Source organism: Habropoda laboriosa, unplaced genomic scaffold (genome assembly GCF_001263275.1).
Source record: "Habropoda laboriosa isolate 0110345459 unplaced genomic scaffold, ASM126327v1 scaffold309, whole genome shotgun sequence".
NCBI lineage: Eukaryota > Metazoa > Arthropoda > Insecta > Hymenoptera > Apidae > Habropoda > Habropoda laboriosa.
Window position 1 is genome coordinate 1,399,110 of NW_017100481.1, and position 13,113 is coordinate 1,412,222.

Here is a 13,113-nt window from a genome sequence, read left to right on the forward strand (position 1 = left end):
ACTGCCGCAACATTTAAACGGTCACGTTTACCTCCGATCAATCAAGGCCTTTTATCCCCGCATCGGTGTGCATTTCTTGCATCGGCACAACTCATCGGCGGTACTATTACGTTAGAGCCGAGCTATGCCTCTCCGCTTTACTGCGTCGTTTCTCTCCGCGATGATTAATTCTCTCCGGGCCGCGACGTTGCGTATATGTACCCCGCGGGAGAAAGAACTACGACGACGACGGGCAAGCGTGAGGTGGGGTAAAGAGACGAGAAAGGGGCAAGAAGAAAGAAAAAGAAAAAAAGAATCAGCCTGTCACAGTATATTTCGCGCGATTATTCTCTTCGCGTTTTTCGCCCAGGCGAACAGATACGAAGAGGTGTTGTATATACGGTGGTATCTGTTTGGCCGCGCGATGAGCACGGCAATTCAAATGATACCATCTTTCGTAGCGACGACCACCGGGGGCCGCTTTTCACTCGGTTATACGAAACTTTTGCATATGACGAATCGACCACTATTACCATTCAATCTCCTCCGCTCGGCTTCGTTTGCATCCTATCATCTCCCTCGATGCTCCTTGCTTTACATACACCCATGGCCATCGTTGACTTCAATGCGTCGACTCTGCGTGATTCTCTATCCTTTTTCTCTCTCTCTCTCGTTTTTCTTTCTTTTTTCCTTTATTGTTCTCGCGAGTCGCCTGTTGCGATCGCCGAACGAAGCACGACCACGTTGATAATCGTTCCGCACGTGTCTGCAATCGCGAATCCACGTGTGCGTCTCTCTCCCAAGTGCGCAGTTCTTGGCTACACTGCTAGGCGTGATGTGGAGTACTCCTGGAGTATGGTAAAATCTGTAACAACGTACATCTGTTGGATGATAGGAGAATACGTAATTGACGAGGTCTGTGGAACAGTGGAAAAAAAATAATCGAGAAAAAAAAAAATTTGGAGATGCCGGGGATCGAACCCGGGGCCTTTCACATGCAAAGCGAACGCTCTACCACTGAGCTACATCCCCGTTTTTTAATATACTTCTACAAATGGATGACAAGGTCGTTCTAAGTATTATCGATTCTTCGATGATTTTTTCTATTGTTAATATTTTATATGTACACCGAGTTTTTGTTTAAATATCCAAGTATTTTTTGGTTTCCTGTTGGTACAAAGTGATTCTACGCGTTGATCGATGAGTCGGCAATGGCGCTTGTTTCGAACTGTGAAATCGATCGCGTTTAATCGAGATCTCTAAATGAATTTGTTTATTTAACTGTTTATTGATTATTTCTTGTGAAGAGTGTAAATGTGGTTATATAATATGGTAGCTATTTGCACACTTACGTCGTTGAAGTAGTTTCTAACCTAATTCTAATAATGCATCGGTACTTATAGCAATGATATGCATTTTTAAGGATTCACTTCATCTGTATTTTTATTAAACAATTTCGAAGGTCCCATGGTGTAATGGTTAGCACTCTGGACTCTGAATCCAGCGATCCGAGTTCAAATCTCGGTGGGACCTTGTATTTTGGAATTTTTTAAACAATATTTTTAAACCTACCCGTAATCAAACTATACATTATCGATATTTAACCTGTACATTTCGCTCGAGTAAGAGTTTCAACGGAGGGATACCTTTATTTCATCAATTACACGCTACATTTTATAACACATGCTTATATTTAACGCTCGCCATATAAACCATAAATAACAAACTATTTACTCTTGATTATATGCTTCTACATTCGTGTTACACGTCTCACTTACACACCAACAAGTTGCATTGTGTGCATCGCGTTTACAAACGTTCGCTATTTTACTCCGAAACAGATGAATAACGTGTAATTTCACTTCTTGGAATATTTTCTACAAAAAAAAAACAACTGAATAGGTATCGTGCATTATATACATATATATTACGAATGGACGAAGTTTTCAATAATAAATTTGTTCAAATATATTTCGGTCGCGTGGAATATTTTTTATAAACGAGAAAACCTGATATGCAAATTTCTATATTAAGTTTCGCGGATTTTAAACGGATGGAAAAAGAAAAAAAAAAGAAATTGACAGCGGTGGGATTCGAACCCACGCCCTTACGGACTGGTGCCTAAAACCAGCGCCTTAGACCGCTCGGCCACGCTGCCTTCGGAATGGTGTTTCTCTATCTCGATATATAGGTATACCGTCATTATATATATTGCATAACATCGTTTTATTCGATTATAGTACGAACATTTCCCATTATATTACACGTAAACGACGTGTAACACTGTATTTACTACCTGAGCTCGTTGATTTTTCATATTTTTCCCGATATCGCGTGAAAAATAGATACTTTCGTAATAACACCTCGTGAAAGTGTAAAATACACTTTTATCAAATAAACAATATACCGTTTGCATGCTAATAGGAACAAGTTGTTCAGTGTCTGAAAAAAGGAAGATGTATTTCCTTAATTATTGCATCGTTGGTTGTAAATCTTGTAGTAAATTGTTTCTAATTTAAACTTGCTCTTAAGCTTCTATTTTTGTAAGAGAGAATATTCATGGAAGGTAATAGTATATCGTGCGAGATAATAAACAATCTCGATACGTCAGAAATTACTTCTCGCGAGTCAGAAACAATTAATTAAGCCAACAAACGGGCAATTAAGGCAGCAGGAAGTAGCCATCATAGAGAGCTATGATTAAACGCTTTCATCGTAGGCAGCGGACGATCGTCGCAGGTTATCATCATGATAAAGAGGTGGTCTCGCTTTTGGCTGGCTGCGCGTAGTATGCGTATACACGCTGCGCTCGTCTATTCTCGCCAAACGAGTTACGCAACTCAACGAGGAATCGTCTGCCGTCTTAGCTGTTCGAGACTGAAACAGCCTGTTTCGATGATGCATTTTTTTTCACCGATTCGGTATTTTTGCAGGATCGGTGATAATTTTTACCGATTCAGCGAAAATGTCGTATGGCAAAATTTCCGAATGGCAAGAATATCGAATGGTAAAATTTCGGACTTGCAAAAATACCGAATGGTAAAATTTCAGACTTGCAAAAATATCGAATGGTAAAAATTTCAAAAGGAAAAAACACCGAATGGTAAAATTTCGGGATTGCAAAAGTACCGAATGCAAAAATATCGAATGGCAAATATTCCGAATGGCAAAATTTCCGAATGGCAAAAATACCGAATGGTATAATTTCGGACTTGCAAAAGTACCGAACGGCAAAAGTACCGAATGCAAAAATATCGAATGGCAAATATTCGGAATGGCAAAATTTCCGAATGGCAAAAATTGTAAATGACAAAAATTCCGAATGGTAAAAATACCAAATGGCAAAAATACCGAATAGTAAAATTTCGGACTTGCAAAAGTACCGAACGGCAAAAGTACCGAACGCAAAAATATCGAATGCAAAAATATCGAATGGCAAATATTCCGAATGGCAAAAATACCGAATGGCAAAATTTCCGAATGGTAAAATTTCGGACTTGCAAAAGTACCGAACGGCAAAAGTACCGAATACAAAAATATCGAATGGCAAATATTCGGAATGGCAAAATTTCCGAATGGCAAGAATATCGAATGGTAAAATTTCGGATTTGCAAAAGTACCGAACGGCAAAAGTACCGAATACAAAAATATCGAATGGCAAATATTCGGAATGGCAAAATTTCCGAATGGCAAAAATTGTAAATGACAAAAATTCCGAATGGTAAAAATACCAAATGGCAAAAATACCGAATAGTAAAATTTCGGACTTGCAAAAGTACCGAACGGCAAAAGTACCGAACGGCAAAAGTACCGAATGCAAAAATATCGAATGGCAAATATTCTGAATGGCAAAAATACCGAATGGCAAAATTTCCGAATGGCAAAAATTTTAAATGACAAAAATTCCGAATGGTAAAAATACCAAATGGCAAAAATACCGAATGGTAAAATTTCGGACTTGCAAAAGTACCGAACGGCAAAAGTACCGAACGGCAAAAGTACCGAACGCAAAAATATCGAATGCAAAAATATCGAATGGCAAATATTCCGAATGGTAAAATTTCGGACTTGCAAAAGTACCGAACGGCAAAAGTACCGAATGCAAAAATATCGAATGGCAAATATTCGGAATGGCAAAATTTCCGAATGGCAAAATTTCTGAATGGCAAAATTTCCGAATGGCAAATATTCCGAATGGCAAAATATCAAATGACGCAAAAATACTGAATGGAAAATATTCCGAATGGCAAAAATTTTAAATGACAAAAATTCCGAATGGCAAGAATACCGAATCGGTATTAACCGCAAACAGCATTCACACGGTTCTGTATTGTCGCCGCACGTTCAGCTTCTAAACATGAGAATTAACCTCTTCAAGAACACTGACTCATACGTGTACATTTACTTTTTCCAAAAATTCCAGTATTTATGATAGAGAAAATATAAAAAGCACAATCTCCCCACAAGGAAAGCAATTTCATTGCTATCGATATAACACGAATATAAATGTAACTACATCATTTTTCTCTAACTTTAAAAAAAATCATCCTTAAAGAGGTTAATAGGTTCAGTATAGCGTGTAATAGCTATTACTGCAATAGCTTATTCGCACTACGACAAACTGTTCATTTGCCGAAGCAATTGTAACAACCAATTGACCGTATCGTCTGAACTGGCTGTGTAACACGACGAAAATCGCTGTCGTTATTACAGCAAAACAGAATAATAACAATTTTTACGATCGATTTCCTCTGTCGTCTCTGTTTCGTTGCTCTTTTTAATTTCGAACACGTTAACATGTTCAGATGGTCGAAAGAGAGAAAGAAAGAAAGAAAAAAGGAAGCGACGAAATCGGCTACGGTACGCGCGGACGTACGTCATTATGGTCGCGAATCTCTTCCTTTTTATTCTCCCTTCCCGGTAGCGACGCGATAACATCTCAATATAAAAATTCATGCTCATAACGCGACTGCAAGGGAGTGTCTTCTTATTTCTCCTTCTTTTTTTCTCTTCTTATCACGTCCCTCGGGGAACGAGGAGCGTAAAACTGACGTTTCAAAGCGAGAGAGAGAAAACGTGTGCCGAAACGACTGCAGACAGATCGATAAATTCGCGTGAATATTCGTGTAGCTGATAAGCCGGCGAGATAAGCCGAAATCGGTCTTCGCAAGTGAGGATCCCCTCGTTACGGGGTCGGAGATACGGCCAGGCTGGAAAATAGAAGATAAATCTCGCGCTTTCGCATTCTTTACGCCGATGTTTTACAACCTCGCGTCTCTTTTTACATCCAATATTTTCATTTTTTTCTCCACGGTTACATTTATCAATCGAATAGCTCGATCTTTAGTGTACAGGGTGTCTAAATTATTTCCGTCGAACGTAAGAAAAAATTACTGAAAAAGAAGTTTGTATGGTTTGAGGATATACACCTGATAACGATAAAAAAAAAAGTCACTTTCGGGATCATTTTGATATTCACTGATTATTATTTTTCTCTTGCTTCGTTATTTCATACTTTAGTCAAACACTGAATCTCCTCAATGTGCAATTAAAAACCGGAAAAGTCTTGCTTAATAAACTTTCTTTTGCTTTTTTAAATGCAAGTCTTATTCCCGGTACAACGATGCAATTAAAAACGAGGATATTCTCCATAAATAAGATGAACCGAAGTCCTCTTCCCTACTTTTCTATTCAAAAGTCATTTCAACATCATGATGTCACAGGTCGTTGAACTATTCTCGATATCAACCACACATGGCGTTACAAAAAACAGATGTCAATATGCAAAAAAATGTCCATGACCTCGAGGCCACTTTTTTCTCAAATCATACAAACTCCTAAACATCATTCATTTCTTCTCATTTCCAACACCAATGGAAATATCTCAGATAATCCCTACAAACGTGACACCCCGTACACGATCATATTTCCTCGCGACTTCTCCACACCAATATTCAACGTCGACGTGAATGTCCATATTGAAAATGGACGCGTACGAACGATATTGTTCCTCCTTTCCATGCAGCCGATGGTCGAAAGGTTCGCGACAGGAGTGTACCTGTTTAGCATCGCGTTTAGCAGAATCACGCCGCCACTTTAGCCTAATACTCGTGGCTGTCGCGGTAAATGATGGATCGTTACTGCTAGCCGTATACAGTCGGCCGTAGATGATCCCGATGACTTGCACCGACTGAATTACGTCCCGCATGTTGCATATCATAGAGAAAATCCTCGAGCGTATATCAGCCGTGTACCGAGAGGGGCGCGTTCGAGTCGTCTTCCGTGGATATTCTCGTGAAATATACTGCTTCGAAGCCAATTGGGGATGATAAATCTATTATTTTCGGCGTATCATCGGGCGAATGCGTGCCTCGTGGCTGGATGATACACTCTAACAGCGTACAGGTGCCCTGTTTCGTGACTTCCTGTGCACTGGCGTGAGCTAACGCAAAATCATCATCGCTCGTACGAACGATTAGCCGGATGATACGATTATTTCGCGCGTTAAACGATCGTTCCCGGGACAATTGAAACGATTAACGCTACCGTCCGAGAACCACGAGGAAAGATTGAAGCGATCGTTCTTAACCGTGAAATTATTCGTAACGTAATAGTAAGTGGTAGAGTTAGTAGATAAGACGAGAATTTTCTTTATTCCCTTTCGCTTCGTTGAAAAAACCTCTACAACTGGAGATGAAACTTCCGTTAAGTCGAATTATTTGTCTACAATAGGATGAACAGTTCAACGATCGTCAATTGTTTACTTTTTCTAAATAAATTTTTAAATAAACTAAGAATTTTTTTTAGAGATTTCGGTTACTTCCTTTATAGAGATAAACAGTGCATGCGTTTTGGTCGGAAAAGCAGGTTTCTGTGAAAGATCGAGGGAATAAGTTTAAAGCACAGTTCTATAGTTTCTCATTCTTTTCTCCGGATTATATGTGACAAAATGAATTCTAAACGTACGTATTGGCTGATAAAATAAATATAATTGAAACAGTAAAAATTGGATCAAGAAAGAAAAAGGATATTGCTAATGACCTCTCGTACTCGAAAACTTGACAAGTCCAAACCTCTATAACACGAAGATTTTTTCTCTTCCCATGAGGTTCGATTTATCGAGGTTCCACTGTACTAAAAGTAATATTAAGAATAGGTTAGCTAAATAGAAACAGAAAGGAGAAAATTAAACAAAAACGTAAAAATTAGGTAATGCAAACGAAATGAATTTCTTAGCCGCGAGGCTGAAAAATAAAGATATTACAGTAATCGACCAAGTGATGAACGTTTCCGACAACACTCCGCTAACGTTCAGAACCCACGGAAAACGCAACGAAAGGTACTTTTCGGATAAAACACCCTCTCCCTGAAACGGCTCGTTAACCAGCAATGGACGAGGGTTTTCGATATTTTCGCGAGGCTCTGCACACCGTCCCACTGGACACAATGTGCCGGCCATTAACGAAATACTCGATGAGTACGTATCGAGCATCGATCATTATGAGAGACCGCGGGCTTCGGTGGGTATTCCGGTAACGGTCTATCGCCGCAATAATCGTCAACATGCGCAATAATCATGTCGTTTAATGACAATTGATGAGGACCAGGAAATGTGCGCGCTTTAACATCGGAGCCGGCCGCGCGTCGTCTATGCTTAGCCAACTATATCCGCGACTCGTACGTGATAACACGCTACGCTCCACGTATCGGTACACGTACAAACACGTACGTTCACGTATGTAGGCACGCGTGCCTGGAATCGGTGATACGTAGGAACGCGTAGGCAGCAGGACGCAGGATTCTATTGTTGGCGTTCGGATGTGCCATTACGCGCGATCAGTCAATATTTTCTCGTAACTGACCTCCGTTTCGATCCGTCCTGTAAACTGGAAATAGACGGGGGTCCAGTTGGCCGTAACAAGCAGAGGCTGGCATAGGGTCGCGTGTTTCCGGGGCCGAAGGCGCGCGTTTCCCGAAACACGATGTTACAACAAACGAGGAGAGGCGGAATATTTTCGCGTAACTGACCTCCGGCGATTCCGGATGCGCGGTGATGAAGTGTCTATATGCGTTTCGTTGCACCGGTTCCGGTACAGGCGACCGCGCGCGCCTCGGGTAACCTCTGGAAACACAACGTTACAACCTGCTCAAATATTTGCGCCTTCCGAATCGAATTACGCTGTTTCTGTTTGTCTCGCCGCCGAGATATCGCTCTTTCGCGGCCACGCTCCCGCGCTAATTAAAATGTGCATATCGAAATGAGGCTTCTCTGCGAGCGATCGATCCACGCGTCGGTTACGTACGCTCGCGTTGCATTCATAATTGAACCGTGGAAAGTGTACTCGCGAGACGGTAGGTACGATCTCGCCAGGATTGTTCCTAGCAATCGTAATTTCGCTGCCGGCAGGATTTTCAGAAACGCGGCTATCGCCTCCAACGCGAATTCGACGCGTGTAATGCGAATTTTATGCCGTAGCCGCGGACAATTTTTAATTAAAACAAATTGCGTTATAAGCGATCCCGTGAATCACTCGGTCGATATTTCCACGGCTGATTCGGTAATATTTCCGCGGCGTCGACGACCCGCGTCGGAAAAACTTCTCGATTACCGGGCGGATTATCGATCGATTTGTGCACCGAGCAATTTGTACACGGTACGTAGATGTGTTGGTACACATACGTGTATACGGGAAACTCGCACGTTCGTTGTAGATATTTTTCAGTCGAGTTGCACAGCCTGCTCGAGGCCAGATAACGAGAACAAGCGTGTGTATATACAGGAGGATGCGTCGAGTGAGGTAGCTCGCTCTCGCAAACACGATGCGGTAATTGAGAGTAATTTTGCAAGGCCAATTTGCGCGAAAATTTAAAACCAAAAAATTTGTCCCAACAAACCCACTCTCTTCCTCTTTTTTTCCCTCGATCGAGAGATCGTCGAGAACTGACTATACCCGCCGTCTCTCCCTCTACTGCGATGGTTGCACGATCCCTCGCGAAACCGGCATTCACCTGCATCATCGGACAAACCTCGTTTTCCCTCTGTAATTCCATTTTCACGCAGCCCCGACCATCGTATGACTCGATTTTTCCACAATTTCTGCGGCACCGACGGCGCTCACCAGCGGAGGAGGGAAGGGCGGGGAATTTCAATTAAATTACTCGTTCGTCTCTATTTCTCCTTCTGGCGGCGTATCCGCGTGCGAAGGGTAGAGGGAACGAAAAAAGAGAAAAAAATAAATAACGCGTTCATTCCCCTGGACCACCACGTTCGTCGGTCATGTGACGAAGTTTTCGTCGTTTGCCTTTAATGGCCGCGTCCTTTCGACACGTTCTCGCGAGATTGCCGATGATTAATCAGCCCTGGCAGCCCCATTTTTTGGCGCGGAGCACGCGACGACGATTACCCCTAAGCGAAACACGCTTTCCATTATTTCTTCCCTTTTCCTTCGTATCTTTTTTTTTTACTTTTTTTTTCGAGTGTGTTTAAAGTTTCTCATTTATGGGCGATTCGGTTGGAACGCGGTGGAACGAATACCGGAGAATGACTCTTATCGGACGATTGTGCCGGAATTTGTTCTCGAACGAGTAGAATTCCTTTAATCAAACACGATTTTTTCGTTTGCTGTGAATTAATACTGTTACCTTCAAGCACGTGTTATTTTCCATGTACGTAGAATGTTTCATTTATAATGAACACCTAAATTATATATTTCTGCTGCTACTAAAGGTAAGAAAGAATGATGAAAACGAATTTATATGTTTTGAGAGTATGCACTTAGCGATGATAAAGAAAGAAGTACCGCATGGTCATAGAAAATTTTTTTGCACTATGCGACATTATAGCCAACATCAAGTTGACTTGACTGAATGTAAAAAATTTTTTAATTAGAAGAATGTAAAAATAACGAAACAAGAGAAAACTTAATAAATCTGTGAACGAGCTTGACTTTTCTTAGTACACTTACTCTTTAGTACATTTTTTCTTAACCTCTTCAGGGATGATTTGTATAAAGTTAGAAGAAAATGATCTAATTTTTCATATAGTCACATTTATATTCATGTTAAATCGATAGCAATTAAACTGCTTTCCTTGTTGGCAGATTATGTTTTTCATATTGCACTTTTCCGAGAAACTAAACGTACACATATGTGTCAGTGTCCCTGAAGAAATTAATTTCAATACCAGTGAAAATAATAAAAAATTCATTACAAGTGAAACACCCTGTATTTCAATATCAGATCATCCCACAATATTGTCATTCAAAAATTCCCCACTGTATCGATCAAACGCATCCATAGGTACATTTGCAACAACCGACCTAAAGCCTCATAAAAAATGAGAAAGCTGCATTACTCATCGGAATGACCGGATGCTTCGAAAACAATGTACACAAGCTTACTACCTCCGCGAAAGTGTATGACTAACTCGAGCCTCTCGATACATTTCTGCGTGCGTATACAGAACGAGAGAGAGAGCGAGAGCCCACCATAGAAATCTCCCCCGGCGGGAGCAAACACGGGTGCGTGGCTACAAAAGAAACCGCGCGCATAACTCCACCGGTTGAACGACGCCGGCTAATAACAGTGATAGGAGTAAAACAGCGTGTATTACCTGCTGAAAGCGGCGCGGAGAAGTTTCTCGGGCGCGGGTTGACGCCGTGGGAATCCCCGGGAGAATCGACGTATGACGTAATGCCGAAGGAATGGCGTGCAACCCTCCTTCTCCCTGTCCTTCCACTCCGAACCCTCCGACGGCAACCCCTTGCTCGCCACCTCGCCACGGCATCCTCTAACACAACGGCGACGCGTACGCGAGTACAATGGACGCTGTGGCTGCGGCGTCGGCGGCAGCGTCGGTCGGCGTCGACGACGCCGGCAACGAAGAGAGAGAGAGCGAGTGAGGCGGCGGGCTCTGATTTTCTCCCTCGGTGCATCAGCGATAAATGCGTTTAGCTTGAGAACCGCGTGCATGCGTGGCATATACACAGAGTTTTCTGACGCGCGGGCGGTTTTCAGCTCGTTCGAAGAGACGCCACGCGGCTCTCCTCACGCCGCGTCCCGTGCAATCGGATGCAGTTTTTACGCTAAACGGATTAGGGAACGCCAGGAACCATGTTATTCCGCTGCAGTCAACACGATTCTGCAATTTTTCTCCTCCAATCTATTCTTTCTCCTTTTTTCTCTCTCTCTCTCGTCGATTTCGATCTCGTTTGGACGCAGAGGCGGCGGCGGCGGTGACTCGCTGAGACAAGAGGAAAGGCACAGAGAGAGAGAGAGAGTGAACGAAAGCAACAACCCCTTCCGGGCGTGTTACGCACGCTCGATCGGCGTTCATTCTATACCCGTTTCCTCCACCCCGTTTACCTTTCGATATATATTTCAACCCGTGTGTTTTCATCTTTGTTCCACAGCGTGGGATGAAAGGAACGGGCGAAGCTTCGAACGATTTGCCGCTGGTATTTAATTCGACGGAGGAAGAATTTTTCTATTCGAACGCGTTGCGCATGCTATCGGGCAACGGAGTGTAATTAAAATTTAGGTGTAAACGTTGGAGAGAGCGGACGGTCGACGACGTGTTTCCACGATTTTCCCTTTTTCCCTGAAATCCTAAAAATGCCTCTCTCTGTCACAGCGCGGCCGGCTGTGTACGTCTGTACAACTGTTCGTTGTTGGCCTCGCGCGGATGGAATAGTCCTACGTTTGTCGGAAAATTAAATACGGAAACCCTAATAAAATGTTTTTGGGCGAATTCCGCGATTTTCTGGCTTCGCGAAACGTAAAATATATCCCGTCCGGGGCGATGGACAGCAGTTGCGAGGTTTCGAAAAATAAAACACACAGAGGGGAGAGGGGAAAAAGAAATGAAGAAGAAAGGAAAGAAGCAAGGAGAGGAAGGTTCTGATTGCTGGCACCGGACGACCGCACGCTCGAGGGGAATCGATGATTATACGTATGCTCCGCAGCTTCCTGTTATTTCAATTTACCTCTATGCTTTTTACACGAATATCAGATTTCACTGAATAAGGCACCGTCTTTTCCTTTTTCTCGCCGCCTGATTTATTGCCAATCAACGCGAAATTGCGCAAAAATCTCGCTCAGGTGTCCGGCTTTAAAAATTACACCTTCATTTTTTGTCCGTGCCAATGTCCATAATGTTGCAATTATAGCGTTCCCTGGTTGCCTGCACGATGTTCGTGTCAAGCATTAATCTACTTTTTAATCGAGCTGACTTTGAAGCTATATATTTAGATGTATCGATAAATTGCAAAAAGAACCGATTTAAATTATAGCACAGCGCTTTTCTTTCTATCTTTTTTTTTTTTCATATAATTGCAGCTTGTAGAGTTTTAGTATCGAGTATTGATACAGAAAACGCGAACACCGGCTGGAGGCAAAATAAAAATTTGGAGATGCCGGGGATCGAACCCGGGACCTTTCACATGCAAAGCAAACGCTCTACCACTGAGCTACATCCCCGTGATGACGTTTTATGATTTCATCACGCACACAACCACGAGGATTAATATACAGTGATACGTGAACGATAATCGTGATACGTTTAATGCAATAATCGCGTTAATTAGATGTCGTTATTTGAAATGTAACGGAAGGGTTGTCTTTAGTCTAGGGAATTAAATTCTAGGGGATTGCATCTGTTTGAGTAGCATCTGCAATCAGTTTGTTTATCGCTACGTCGGAAATTCTAGTATTCGTGGAGCGTTTATGTGACCAGGAGACCCTCACGTGTAATAATTTTTGGCTTCGACCGGTATACCGGTGGTATATCACCGTTCTAAATGCCAGAAAGTCTGCATGTGCACTGCTTTGCAGAATTAACAGATACAAGTGTCGTGAATAAAGAGGAACCGAAACATTGCTGTGTTATACTCCGGCGGAGAAGGACAATGCTTGTATCCCAAGTGTCATTTCAATGGAACGTGGTACCATTGATAACAGGTGCTCCAAGAGTTACAATGTTCGATTTCCTTCTATTTTCCAGCTTTTGTATAATACCAATCTTCGGTCCGCAGAAGTAAGGAAATTGGTCTTCGACCGGTGTTTTGTCACCATTCCATGGTTTAGCACTGTGTATTTTTTAACTTGCAGCAATCGTGAAAATTTCTAGGACTAAAT

The 13,113-nt window shown here is 42.2% G+C and overlaps 4 non-coding genes across 4 annotated transcripts; 1 reads left to right on the forward strand and 3 right to left on the reverse strand.

Moving 5' to 3' along the window:
* Nucleotides 1–939: 939 nt before the first annotated feature.
* Nucleotides 940–1,011, reverse strand: Trnaa-ugc. The gene has a single exon. It is a non-coding gene; the product is annotated as a tRNA-Ala (tRNA).
* A 429-nt stretch (nucleotides 1,012–1,440) lies between these two features.
* Nucleotides 1,441–1,512, forward strand: Trnaq-cug. The gene has a single exon. It is a non-coding gene; the product is annotated as a tRNA-Gln (tRNA).
* A 545-nt stretch (nucleotides 1,513–2,057) lies between these two features.
* Nucleotides 2,058–2,137, reverse strand: Trnal-uag. The gene has a single exon. It is a non-coding gene; the product is annotated as a tRNA-Leu (tRNA).
* A 10,247-nt stretch (nucleotides 2,138–12,384) lies between these two features.
* On the reverse strand, nucleotides 12,385–12,456 carry Trnaa-ugc. The gene has a single exon. It is a non-coding gene; the product is annotated as a tRNA-Ala (tRNA).
* Nucleotides 12,457–13,113: the final 657 nt, after the last annotated feature.